Source organism: Sinocyclocheilus anshuiensis, unplaced genomic scaffold, assembly GCF_001515605.1.
Source record: "Sinocyclocheilus anshuiensis isolate Anshui unplaced genomic scaffold, SAMN03320099.WGS_v1.1 scaffold38, whole genome shotgun sequence".
Taxonomy (NCBI): domain Eukaryota; kingdom Metazoa; phylum Chordata; class Actinopteri; order Cypriniformes; family Cyprinidae; genus Sinocyclocheilus; species Sinocyclocheilus anshuiensis.
In genome coordinates this window covers 2,308,950-2,321,725 of record NW_015544213.1, presented here as the reverse complement: position 1 = coordinate 2,321,725, position 12,776 = coordinate 2,308,950, and the positions used below count along the sequence as shown (strand labels likewise).

At 36.2% G+C, this 12,776-nt stretch overlaps 1 protein-coding gene across 1 annotated transcript in view; it reads left to right on the top strand.

The window, feature by feature from the left end:
• Nucleotides 1–10,944: 10,944 nt before the first annotated feature.
• LOC107697176 (kelch-like protein 29) overlaps nt 10,945–12,776 on the top strand; it is a 296,880-nt gene continuing 295,048 nt past the window's right edge. The window contains exon 1 of the mRNA XM_016497849.1: nt 10,945–11,173. The gene's annotated coding sequence lies outside the window, so the exon portion shown is untranslated. The remainder of the gene's footprint in view (nt 11,174–12,776) is intronic.

Genomic DNA, 12,776 nt, shown 5'->3' with positions numbered 1-12,776 from the left:
GCCCGGTGGTACCAGTTGCACCCTCTAAGGACGGCCCTGCTTATGAAAAAGAAGTATACTTTAGAGTACCTCTAAAGTGTATTTATTTTGGTAATAATATTCTTATATATTATATATTAATATATATATATATATATATATATATGGATATGTTTGTCATTCTGTGGCACACTGTTATTTAGTATTGACCAATAGATGGCGCACTCACATACTATTCAGTGGTCTAATGTATTTTAAGAGATAAAAGACATTTTACCATGGTAACTGCTGATTTTACCACAGTTAGGTTTTACTTCAATAAACCAGTGGTGACTGGTTTTAGCCAGCACAGTCAAAAAAAAAAAAACATTCTGAAAGCTTTTCAGAAATGAAGGTTAATAAAGGAAGGACTGAAGACAATCATGATTTATAATGAAAAGAAAAGAAAAGTCTTATAGAAGCTGAAATAAAAAAAACTGGTATCCAGGAGGGCAGCTGAAATTGAAATAAAAATAAAAATGACACATTTTCAATATCTTTTATGATTATTTTTTATGCTTTGCCATCCATCTCTTATTTTTGTTGTTGAAAAGCAATAAAAAGTTATTTTTCTCTTCAGAAAAGCAGTTTTTCTGAAGTACTGCTCATATTAGTACATTATAAATTGCTATAATAATAAACAAATAAAATGAGACCTATTATATTAAATGCAAACAGCTGGTAGCTGGAATATTAAAACTAAATGGCATTTTAGTCAAAAGACTATGACTAAAACTAAATCAAAATTTGCTGTCAAAATTAACACTGGTCTGAACACCATTCAGAATGAAGTTGAACTTTCCATTAAATGCAGCCAAGCTTTTTCCGTATTCACCGAACAGTCATTACTGTTGTTCAGTCTTTGCATCGTTGCATCATTATATTGATTGTTTTATTTAAATAAACACCACACACAAGCTTAAGGTGTGAATACAAGTCTACAGAGAAAGCGAATGCTTGAGCTCAGCACGCTATGATATTGGCAGAAATCAGAGGAATGAAGAAGCCCAGCGGGCCTCGACGTAGCGATGGGAGGATGTTGATTTTTGCAGTGCAGTTGGAGCTCGTCCGTGTTTATTTCTCTTTTCCTGCCTCATTCCAAGACAGAAGCTGCTCAAACCAACTCGATGAAGCAGGCCAGAGCTAACAATTCATTTAGTGCGTTTTTTCCCCTCTGCGTGTTTTGATATCCTAAACAAAGCCTGCGTGGATGTGCCAGTATGCTGCAGCTTACATCTGGCGTACGGGCTTTTCATTATCCCGCATGTCAATAAACAGGAGTTCCTCGGAAAGGGAGCAGAAGAGTTTTGAGAGTGCAGCTACTGTAACCACAACGACCAATCAGAGTGAAGTAACCTGCGCCAGCATTGCTAATTGCAGGCGATACTGTGTATTTCCCATCCCAGCGGAGTCAGGAGTTTGTGTACTAACTGGACCCAATCCAAACACTGCGAACAGACTGTTACTGTTGCTCCCTTGAGGAGGTCGTGGCCACTCAATACAGATACGCTGACGCCCAGAGCTAGTTTACTCTGCTCATAAACCTCACATGATCTGCTGAGCCGCTGGCGACATTCATTAGTGATTCGGCTCGATCATTAACTCACTTGATCGGTTATTGGGTTGCTGGTTAATCCAGATCTCATAGGTTTCATCCAAGGGGAGTCATGCATGCATGTGTTGTTTACAGTCTCTTTTACTTGCAGTATCTTAAATCATTTTGTGTGTGTGTGTGAGTGTGAGTGTGAGTGTGTGTGTGTGTGTGTGTGTGTGTGTGTGCACTAATATTTGAGAGTATTTTATCTTACAATATCTAGATAATTTCTGCGATCAAAACTCAGAGGTCTTAGGATGTACTCAAAGTATTTTTAACAAATTCATCCAGGAGCAAATGATCTGAGCTGCTTTGCACATTTATTAATCATTTAAAAAAGCTGTCAGTATTGTCTCGTTTGTTTCTTTCAGAGGAGAAACATCTGAGATGAAGAGCAACCCCTGAGAATTGTGTTGAGTTTCACCACTAGCAGAAAAGGTCATGTCTACATTCATCTTCATCAAATTGTTTGTCAGCTGTGCTGGTGGTTTTGCTTTCACACGGGCCAGTTAAACGGTCAGCAAACAGCCCCGCTCAAGCCACATGATGACAGTACTGGAGTGAGTGTGTGCATGTGCATGTACATGTGTGTATCTTTTTTGTCAATACGCAATTATCCTCCCTGTTGCACTTCCTCTAAATGGGAAATGCTGAAAATAGCAAACGGGAAGCATTGTCTCCTAATTGCAGCTAGTCGTTGTTGCTTGTTGAACTTGTTGACTTTTGATGAGTTTGAGCGCGTGATGCGCGCTGTGAAAAAGTGTGTTGGAAACACAAATTGAGGACCAAATCTGCACCTTATTGATGACCCGTGTCCCGTGGCGTTAATATACTGCATCTGTGCCAGTGTGTGATGTAATAAAACGGCAGCTCGTTAATAAACATGTTTTTTTTTTAATCCATTTTGTACAATCCGCCTTCATTTAGCAAGTGGCTCAAGCCACATGATGACAGTACTGGAGTGAGTGTGTGCATGTGCATGTACATGTGTGTATCTTTTTTGTCAATACGCAATTATCCTCCCTGTTGCACTTCCTCTAAATGGGAAATGCTGAAAATAGCAAACGGGAAGCATTGTCTCCTAATTGCAGCTAACAGTAGTCACTTGCCGTATTGATCACACATTAGATGCGGACTGCAGGAGGGAGGTTGTGTGGAGTGGATTAAGGGTTGTCCATTCTTAAAGCCTCAACAAAAGCCTCCAATTAATGTCTCTGTACACAAGGGTTTTGCTGGAATGTTTAAGGAACACTCTCTATCGTGATATATGTGTAAAGTGCTCTTTTTGAAACTGAGAATGTCTCAAATTGAGGTTTAGGATGTCCTTGTTCAGCCTCTTGTGTTATGCTGTTCTAATGGATATTTTTACACACTTTCTGAACATTAATGAGCATAATATGTTTTTCCACACACTGTTTTTGAAACCAAAAGAGCATTCAAGCATGTATAACTACACCGTGAAGACAACGCAAATAACTCCGGGAACCTGCTTAGATTCTGTAACAAGTAGTCCAGTGTGAAAATAGTGTCTAATCTCCAATTTTTTTGCATGCTTTTATGGTCAGCCTGCATAGTTGAGATGAAAATACAGATGCACATATATACTTTGATCCAAAAGATGTTTCTTTTCAAGCTTATATTATGCTGCAGGACATTACGAAACTTTGACATGCATGAAAAGGAGAAAATGTCAAGATACTGAAGTGCAAATGGGTGCTTTAATGGAAAAGTTTCTTTCAAAGTCTTTTCAAACTACTGAAACCTGTATGGCAGGAGGTGACTTCATTCTGGAAGGCTTGCAGTGACTCACCAAGGCTGCATCTATTTTTATATATTTTAAAATGCAATTTATTCCTGTGATGCAAAGTTGAAGTTTCAGCATCATTACTCCAGTCTTCAGTGTCACATGATCCTTCAGAAATCATTCTAATATGCTGATTTGCTGCTCGAGAAACATTAAATTATTATCAATGATGAAAACAGTTAAAAATAACAACATATATCTGAAATAGAAATATTTTGGAAAATTCTAACTGCCCTTACTGTTACTAGAATAGACTGTAAGTTTAGAAAGTAATCATAATAATAATATAACAGCACAGTACAGTAAAAAAATGTAAATGATATATTAAATATAAAACTATATATATATTAACTGGCAGGATTGTAATAAAGATTAATACACAAAAAATATTCAAATATAATAAATAAAAAAATATATAAACATTTGTTTATATAAACATAAACAAATATATATAGTGTATAAAAAATATATATAAACATCTTGTAAAATTACAAATCTCTTTCATGTTACTTTTGATCCATTTAATCCATCCTTGCTGAAAAAAAGTATTAATTTCTTTAAATAAAAACCCAAACTTTTGAACAATAGTGTAAAAGAATGTAATAAATGTCCACTGGAGGCAAGTTGAAGTAGAACCCATGTGCAGTTTTATTCAACAAAAGGTGACTCAAAATACAAAATAAACAAAGACTTGGCTTGACATGGACTAGACATAAACTTGACTATGAACATAGACTCACTAGCAGTGGATTACACAAACAAAGCTAGACAAAACCCATACGACTTGTGCGCTACAGAAAAAGAAAAAAAAGAGCATATGGGTTTGGAGTGACATGACGTCCTGTTTACAGATACGCTCTTTGAGTGGCGTAGGGTGAGGGACAACAACCAAAGGTCAGACCCTGCGGTACATTAAACTAGCCGCTTGTAGATAAATGGAGTAGTTAGTGAACTAGACCTGGACAGTCCCACCATACAGGTGAGGCTTTCTCTCTGGTGACCAATTATCCGGACGGCTCTGTCCAGCCTCCATAATGGAACGGGGGCGGTCAGCAATGTAGATGCTATTTGGATCTCTGTCTTTCTTTTTCCGTGCGTCTAATGAAAATTTAACTGTTGAAAGCATTGGACCTTATAGAGCATCTGCAGGAAGTCCTTTGAATGCAAAAACGGCCCCTCTATTTGAAGATCTATTTGAAGGAGATTTATGAGGAATTGATCATATTGCTCGTCAACATGAAACGGCATTTAACACCCATTTAAATGTGACAGACTTCTTATTTTTGAGGGAAATAGAATAAAAAAAAAAAGCGAGGTGGGACTTGATTTAAAGGAACATTCCACTATTTTTGAAAATAGGCTCATTTTCCAACTCCCCTAGAGTTAAACAGTTGAGTTTTACCGTTTTCAAATCCATTCAGCCGATCTCCGGGTCTGGCGGTAGCACTTTTAGCTGTAGCTTAGCATAGATCATTGAATCTTATTAGACCGTTAGCATCTCGCTCAAAAATGACCAAAGAGTTTCTATATTATTCCTATTTAAAACTTGACTCTTCTGTAGTTACATCGTGTACTAAGACCGACGGAAAATTAAAAGTTGAGATTTTCTAGGCCAATATGGCTGAAAATGAGCCTATTTTCAAAAATAGTGGAGTGTTCCTTTAATATGTCAGGAATTGATTAGATTATAAAAAGTGTTTTTTTTTCATGTTGATGTATAAGCACTGGTTTTGAAAGAAGTCTTTTATGCTCATCAAGGCTGCATTTATTTGACCAAAAATGCAGTAAAAACAGTAACATTGTGACATATTGTTGCAATTTAAAATAACTGTTTTCTATTTGAATATCTTTTAAAATGTAATTTATTCCTGTGATCAAAGCTGAATTTCAGCTTCATTACTCCAGTCTGATTTCCTTCAGAACTCATTCTAGTATGCTGATTGGCTAGTAATGAATAAAAGTATTATTGTTATTATTATTATCGTCATTTTAATAAAAAAACCTAGTGTCCTCAAACTTTTTAATGGTAGTGTATGTAGTTATTTGCATGCTTATTTCATATTTTTTATGCCTTATATTTTCAAAAAGTTTACAATTAAAAATCTAAGTAAAACAGTAAAGTAAAACTTTAAATTTGATACCAAATTTATTTCATATTAATGTATAATCAAGTGAAATGTCAGTATATTATTCTTCTTTAATAGTGCCTTAAAATACAACATTTGTCTTTTTTGGTCACTTTTACATTAATAATTGTAAACATTCAATGCTGAAAACACACTTTGCACTGTTCAAAACTGAATATGGCCATATTAAAACAGCAGAAGGAATGAAAGGAACTATTGACAGGAAAACTTTTGGTCATAGCAAAGCAGTGAATCTCAAATCATCCGTATAATTTAAATTTTGTTTCAGATATTTCTCTTTTATTACACTCTTCTGAACAAATACAGATAATACAAGACATTTCATTGAAATATATGAACGTACCATTTTTTACAGTGTTTTTTCATAGGCATTGACTAAATCAGGCCTAACAAAGCACCGACACAGAGTCCTAATTGTATGTTTTTGGAAAAACAAGGAAATGAAGCTACACACATGACCAGCAGCAGTGACATGTGACGTGCAGAGGCCTCCAAACTCAAGCAGCGGTTGGTCGGAAAAACACGTTCGGGTCCAGTGCATCCCAATGAAGTGCAGTGTTGCGCTGTGGCCCTGGAGCTATTCCTCCTCAAACAGAGCTGCATATCCATAAATTGCATGCGTGCTGTTAAGACGATGCCTGTGCATACGTGACAGGGAGCGAATCAGAGAACCGTTGACCTTGACACGCTAGTTGTGGTTTATTATTAATGAGAGTGAACCTTCAATTTTTTAACATTTGTGATGTATTATATATGTAGGATCCAATTGCCACTTCAGAGAAGAATCAGCAGATATCAGTGCAGATTCGTACCCTTGGGTTTGGACAACACAACTGGAGGATGTGGGGGTTTAAACATGCCCTTGAGCGATGATTTCTTTGGTTTAATTGATAATGCATATATGCAACATTAACCAGGAACATACTACTGAAATTAACAATGAAAATGAGTCATTTTCATTTAGCTGATACCTTTTAACCTTACAGTCTTATTGATTAGAGCTTGTGGGATTCGAACCAGCAACCACCTCACGTCACAGCATTTACTGTGTACATTTACTAGGTGTCATTGAAAAGATGTTTATCACAGCCAGATTAATTAAAACACATGTTATGTGTATATAATCCATAATTAATCACCATGCCACACCGGGCATTGCTGTGCCAGCATCAGTACCTGTCAAATGTGAGACAAGTGCACTCTCTTTAATTGCACATCACTCAAGTGAACTGGGAGTATGTTATTCTGCTTTACAATAGTGCCTTACAATACAACATTTGTCTTTTTTGGTCACTTTTACATTCATAATTGTAAACAGTCAACATTGAAAACACATTTGCTTTGGTTAGAACTGAATTTGACCGCATTAAAACAGAGAAAGGAATGAAGGGAATTACAGTTAGGAAAATGGTTGATTATGGCAAAGTTGTGAATCCCAAATCATCAGTGTGATATAATTTAAGTGTTGATTTAAATATTTATCATATAATTCACTTTTATCTAATACATGCAAACTACTGTTCAAAAGTTTGGGGTCTGTGAGATGTTTGTTATGTTTTTAAAATAAATCTCTTATGCTTACCAAGACTGCATTAATTTGGTACAGTAAAAACAGTATTGAGATAATAATATTAATAAAATAATAATAATAATAATGAGAACATTACAATTTAAAATAACATGTCTATTTTAATATTTTTAAATATAATAATTCATAATAATAATACATTTTAATAGTAATTTAATCCTGTGATGGAAAAGCTGAATTTGCAGTGTCAAATGATCCTTCAGAAATTATTTTAATATGCTGATTTGGTGCTAAAGAAACTGTTATTAGGGGCCAAGCACCGAAGGTGCGATGGCACCTATTGTATCTGTTGGCGTTCTTTTTCTTCTTCTTCTTCCGCTATTGCGTCTATGGCAGCCCATAGAACCGTTTGCGGGAAAGTTGTGAAATTTGGCACACTTATAGAGGACAGTCCCAACATTAACCATAGCAAATTTGGAGTCTAACTCAAACTCTCTAACGCCACCACTTGTCCAAAGTTTCACTCATGTTTATGCTAATAACTTTTGACCCGAAAATTCTTTTTTCCTCTGAATCCTCGGCTTATGCCGAGTCGAATAGACACCAAAATTAAAAAATCGTAAGGTTTAGTTTTTTCGCTATTTTTAATTGTTTATAAAACCTACTTTTTCGAACTCGTCCTAGACGGTTTGCCTGATTTTCACCAAAATTGGGTCAGATCATCTTCAGACCATGCTGGCAAAAAGTTATGTAATTCAAGTTGATTCGTCCAACTGTTCTCGAATAAGGCGCGAACGAATTCTACTAAAAGCACGCAAAATTGGATCTGAGGCTATATCTCCGCAACGTTTTGGCGTATTGAGAGCAAACTTAGTGTGTGTTGTAACAAGCATTACCTGAGCCTACCTGCTGTGTTTCGTTGTTTCATATTTTTGCTTATAACTTCTGAATGGTTTGCCAAAAATCACAAAACTGGTCTCTTTAGATTCGAGTCGAATGACATCCAATTATTTTTGCCTATAACTTCTGAATGGTTTGGCCAAAAATAACAAAACTGGTCTCTTTAGATTCGGTGGAGCATACCAAATTTTCCTATGTCAGCCATTTTGGGCGTCGGCCATTTTGAATTTTGTATTAAAATGCTATATTTTACCAACGAATTGACGTATCATTACAAAACTTGGTATGGGTCATCAGCACAATGCCCTGAAGGAGCCTGAGAAGTTTCGAGCCAGCGCCACCTAGTGGTAAAATGAAATATTCACATGCTTATAACTTTGGGTGTGGTTAACTTATTTTCAGGGTAGTCACCTTTTTAGACTCCTGAATCCTTGCCGAGTCCAGCGATACCAAACATGCCAGGTTTTGTCTTATGGTTTGTGCAACGTTGTATTTTAGGGCTTAAAAAACATTTGCCAATATCTTAGAAACCGTTACTCCGATCGACACGAAACCACCGTAGGAAATTCGAAAACATAGCGTGCCGGCTATATGCAAATACCCAATTGCCAAAATTTTGATAGTAAGTGGCAAATAAATGCAAACAAAGTCGGCAATCAGTCATTTTTTTCTGCTCTCATATATAAAAATGTCTATAACTCCAAAACAAAATGAGATATTTTCACCAAATTTGACACACATATGTATAGGCACACTGTAAGGACACATAAAAAATTTGGTGGGATTGTGCCTCTTGGTGGCGCTATAATTGAACAAAACATGAAACTGCCATTGACTACAATAGATTATTATGATATAAAATGCTATATTTTACGAATGCATTGGTGTACCATTATGAAACTTTGTATGTACCATCGAGACCATGACCTGAAAGTACTCAAAATGTTTTGAGACAGTGCCACCTTGTGGTCAAAAGTTATGATGAAATTTCAAATAAATGCTAATAGCTTTCTATGAATTTTGCCTATTGTAATGAGACTTGTATTAATATATTCCTTGGGTCATGCTGAGAACAGTGATACCAATGTTGCCATAGTCAGCCAAACTTCCTTGTCCGCCATTTTGATTTTCTTTAAAAACCTACTATTTCGAACTCCTCCTAGACTGCTGTTCCGATTTTCACTAAAATCGAATCATATCATCTTCAGACCATGCTGACAAAAATTTATGGATTTTGTGTTGATAGACAAAATCGTTTTCGCATACCAAAGCAACGAATTTGAGGCATGATGCCAAAATGTCACTTGAGGCTGTATATCTGCAATGCTTTGGCATATTGACACCAAACTTTGTGTGTGCCATTGCCAACTCACACAGAACACACCACATCGATTTAATAACAGCGCCACCTATTGGTCAAATGTGATAAGCCAACAAATTATGTTACTAGAGGTTATATTTATGATTTTTCAGCCGTTTTGACTAAAATCATCCTAAAATGGCTTCAATTACTCATTTCTGCAGTTGGTCCGATGCTTGCTTTTGTAGTGCTTGGCCCCGCAATTTATTTGGCCCCGCAGCTATATTTATTATTATTGCTATTGTTATTGTAGGGTTAGGTTTTAATTATTATTAATTATTTTATTATTAATGTTAATATTTTTGTGGGAACTAGAATATATATATATATATATATATATATATATTAGGATTATTCGATTAATATAAAGTTTAAAAGAACAGCATTTATTCAAAATAAAAATGTTTTGTAGACTATACATTTCTTTAATGTCACTTTTGATCAATGTAATGCATCCTTGCTGAATATAAGTATTTATTTCTTATAAGCAACAAAATAAACAGTAGTGTATGTAGCTATTTGGATGCTTATCTCATATTATGGATTATATTTTAATTTTACTGTGTAACTGTTTAAGGCAAGACACTGCAGGTGAATAGGGTAAAAAAAACTAAAACTAATAGTTATGGCCTTATATACCCAGCTGATTGATTACATTGACAATTGCAAACATTTTTTGTATTACAAGTTTTCTAAAATGTTAGATTTAAATATGCAAATGAGTCATTATTTAATGAAACATGCGCTAATTTGCATACATTTCTTGTACAAAAATCTAAACACTGGGTGATGTCAGTTTCAAAATTCTTGTTTAATTTTTTTGACATATTAGAGTCAAAAGTTTTTACAGAGGGAATTTTGGGTCTCTCATTTTTGTCACTCCATAATTCAGAAAATGCTTAGAACGGACAGAAAACACTATATGTTTTTTACAATTTTGGGGGGAATAAAATTTATATAATGAAGCAAATTATATATGAACAAATCCCCCTGTAAAAACCTTCAGGATACAGACAGGAATATAAATGTAAAGTTCGGTGTGTGTAAGTGCTACTGAAGTGGAGATTTATGGCTCAGTGTAGGAGAAAAAAATCATTTTGAGAAAACGGCCTTTAAAAATATGCATTGTAATTGAAATCTATTGACACAAATAGATAAAGTGCTATAAAAGAAACACTTAACAGTGTCTTTTGGATGTTTCCTTTCCACTAGTCTGAAAAAAAAAACTTTATGAAAAACCAAAAAGCCCAAAATCTCAAACTTGACAGTTGCATGAAAAACAGTGTTTTTGCCTGCAGTGTCTCCTTACATTAAAAATGTAATTTAATAAAACCCACGTGAAATATGAGTAAATAAATCAGTAGTTTCCCCTGCATATTTTACACAGTTTATGTTTATTTTTAACCCGTAACAAAAGCAGTTTAACATTTTTTAAGTAAAATATAAAACAGGCCTTCTGTTAGATGAGTTAATTTGCTGCGCTTCCACGCTTCGCCAGTAGGTGTCGCCGATTCTCACGCAAACGCGCTCCCGGAGCTCATGTCGCTGTAAGTGGGAGGTGTTTATGTGAAGTAAAGTATCAGCTGGGAGAGACCGGAGCAGCATTCACTCGCGTCTCACTGTGCGGACTGCATCTGTCAACTCCCCGGACCAACTCATTACAGCGCACAAAGAGAGAGAAACACACCTGCTACTGATGCGAGAGGCCACAGAACACTTTACAGCGCCATGCGATGAAACAACCGCCAGCGCGTGAGGAACAGCGTCCACATCTGAGAAACAAGGACAGACGCCTGGCATCACTGGGCAACTCGATCTGGAGGTGAGGCTGGAGATGGTGACGGTGGTGATGATGATGATGTCGAGGATGGCAACTGTACATTATTATTGCATGGAGCGCTATTATGTCACGTGCGCGTTCTGGTTCTGGTGAAGGTGTTCGCGTACGCCGTCCTCTTTTGCTGGATGTGGAAAAACTTCCTGCCGGGATTTAACGGCGAACGCTGGATTGGGCCACTTGGACCACACGGAAGATGCGTTTGTTCTGGATACTTCAAATAGTTGATTTGCCGTTTGACACTGGAGATCTACCTGCATGGAGAGTTTAGTTTCCACCCTTAAGTGAACCAAAACTCCATGGTTGCTTCTCCTAACCTAGCTAGACTGCCTTTAATTGTCAATATATGTGAATTCAAATCTTAAAAGCCCAAAAATGCTTTCTAGGTAGACCGCTCTCAAGGTTTGGAGACGCAGCCATTGACCACCTGGGTCAGGTGTTTGTTTACAGCAGGCACTGTCGATCTTTTATTTGTATTTTTATAAAAGCTTTAAAACCAGTGGCGGATTATTTTTGTTTAATGACTTAATTAATTACTTTCACAAGCATTATTGCATTTTACTAAATCAGCGTTAGTGTACATGTAGTTAATTGAGAAAACAGGTCATTTACAGTGTTCTGGGTTCATCTTTCCACTGTAGTGTTTGACAGTAGAGATTTATGTTTATTTAATGTTTTTTTTTGCTCTCTATAAGATTAACCGAAGAAACTAAAAATGATATATAATCAGTTAACATTAGTTAGAAAAATGCCATTACAAAGGTAAAAACAAAATTCCACTGTAAGTCACTTTAAGGAGTCAAATATCAGCTCGCAATGGGAAGGCTAATTTTTGATCAAATTTTGGATTATTGATTAGAAGGTGCTCCTACATTTTTGACTGTGCTCCTAAATATTTTAAGTTCTTATAAAAAGAAAAATAAGCGTAGAGCCCTGGCCCTCTAGCGGCGTTTGCAGCGAAATAGTAACAAGATATTTTACTAGACAGAAAACAAATAGAGCACTGGATGGATGAGTTGGATATTTACCTACAATCCTTTGAAGGAAACAACTTGCAAATGTCTTCTATCTTTTGTCAACAATGAAGCAGCTATTTTTTTGTGTGTACAGCATGTGAATGACTCTGTAGTTCAGGTAAAGATGATTTATATCCATTTATATTCAAAATAAGCACCTGGCGCTACGTTGCATAATTTCCCACATCTTTTAGCATGGCTGTCTATTGTGATGCATTATCTATTCTGACCTCAGGCGAACTGCCTGTAAAATGTAGGTTAATGTTTATATAAAACAATCTGGCAGCAGTTCTGTGTCATGCATGTTATAATCTAGAAATAAGAATGCTGAGATGTACGCTAGTAGGGCTGCACGATAAATCGAAATGGAATCGAAATCGCGATTTGTACCGGTGGTACCGAGTACCCGGTCAACCCAGTTCTTGATGCACTATCCGAAAGCTATCCTCTTCAAGTGTTGCCAAGTTCGCGGTTTTCCCGCGGAATTGGGCTACTTTAACACTGTTGCCGGGGGTTGTTTTTCATGTCCGCGGGTTGAAAAACGACCCCACTAACGTGATATTTAGCCCCTG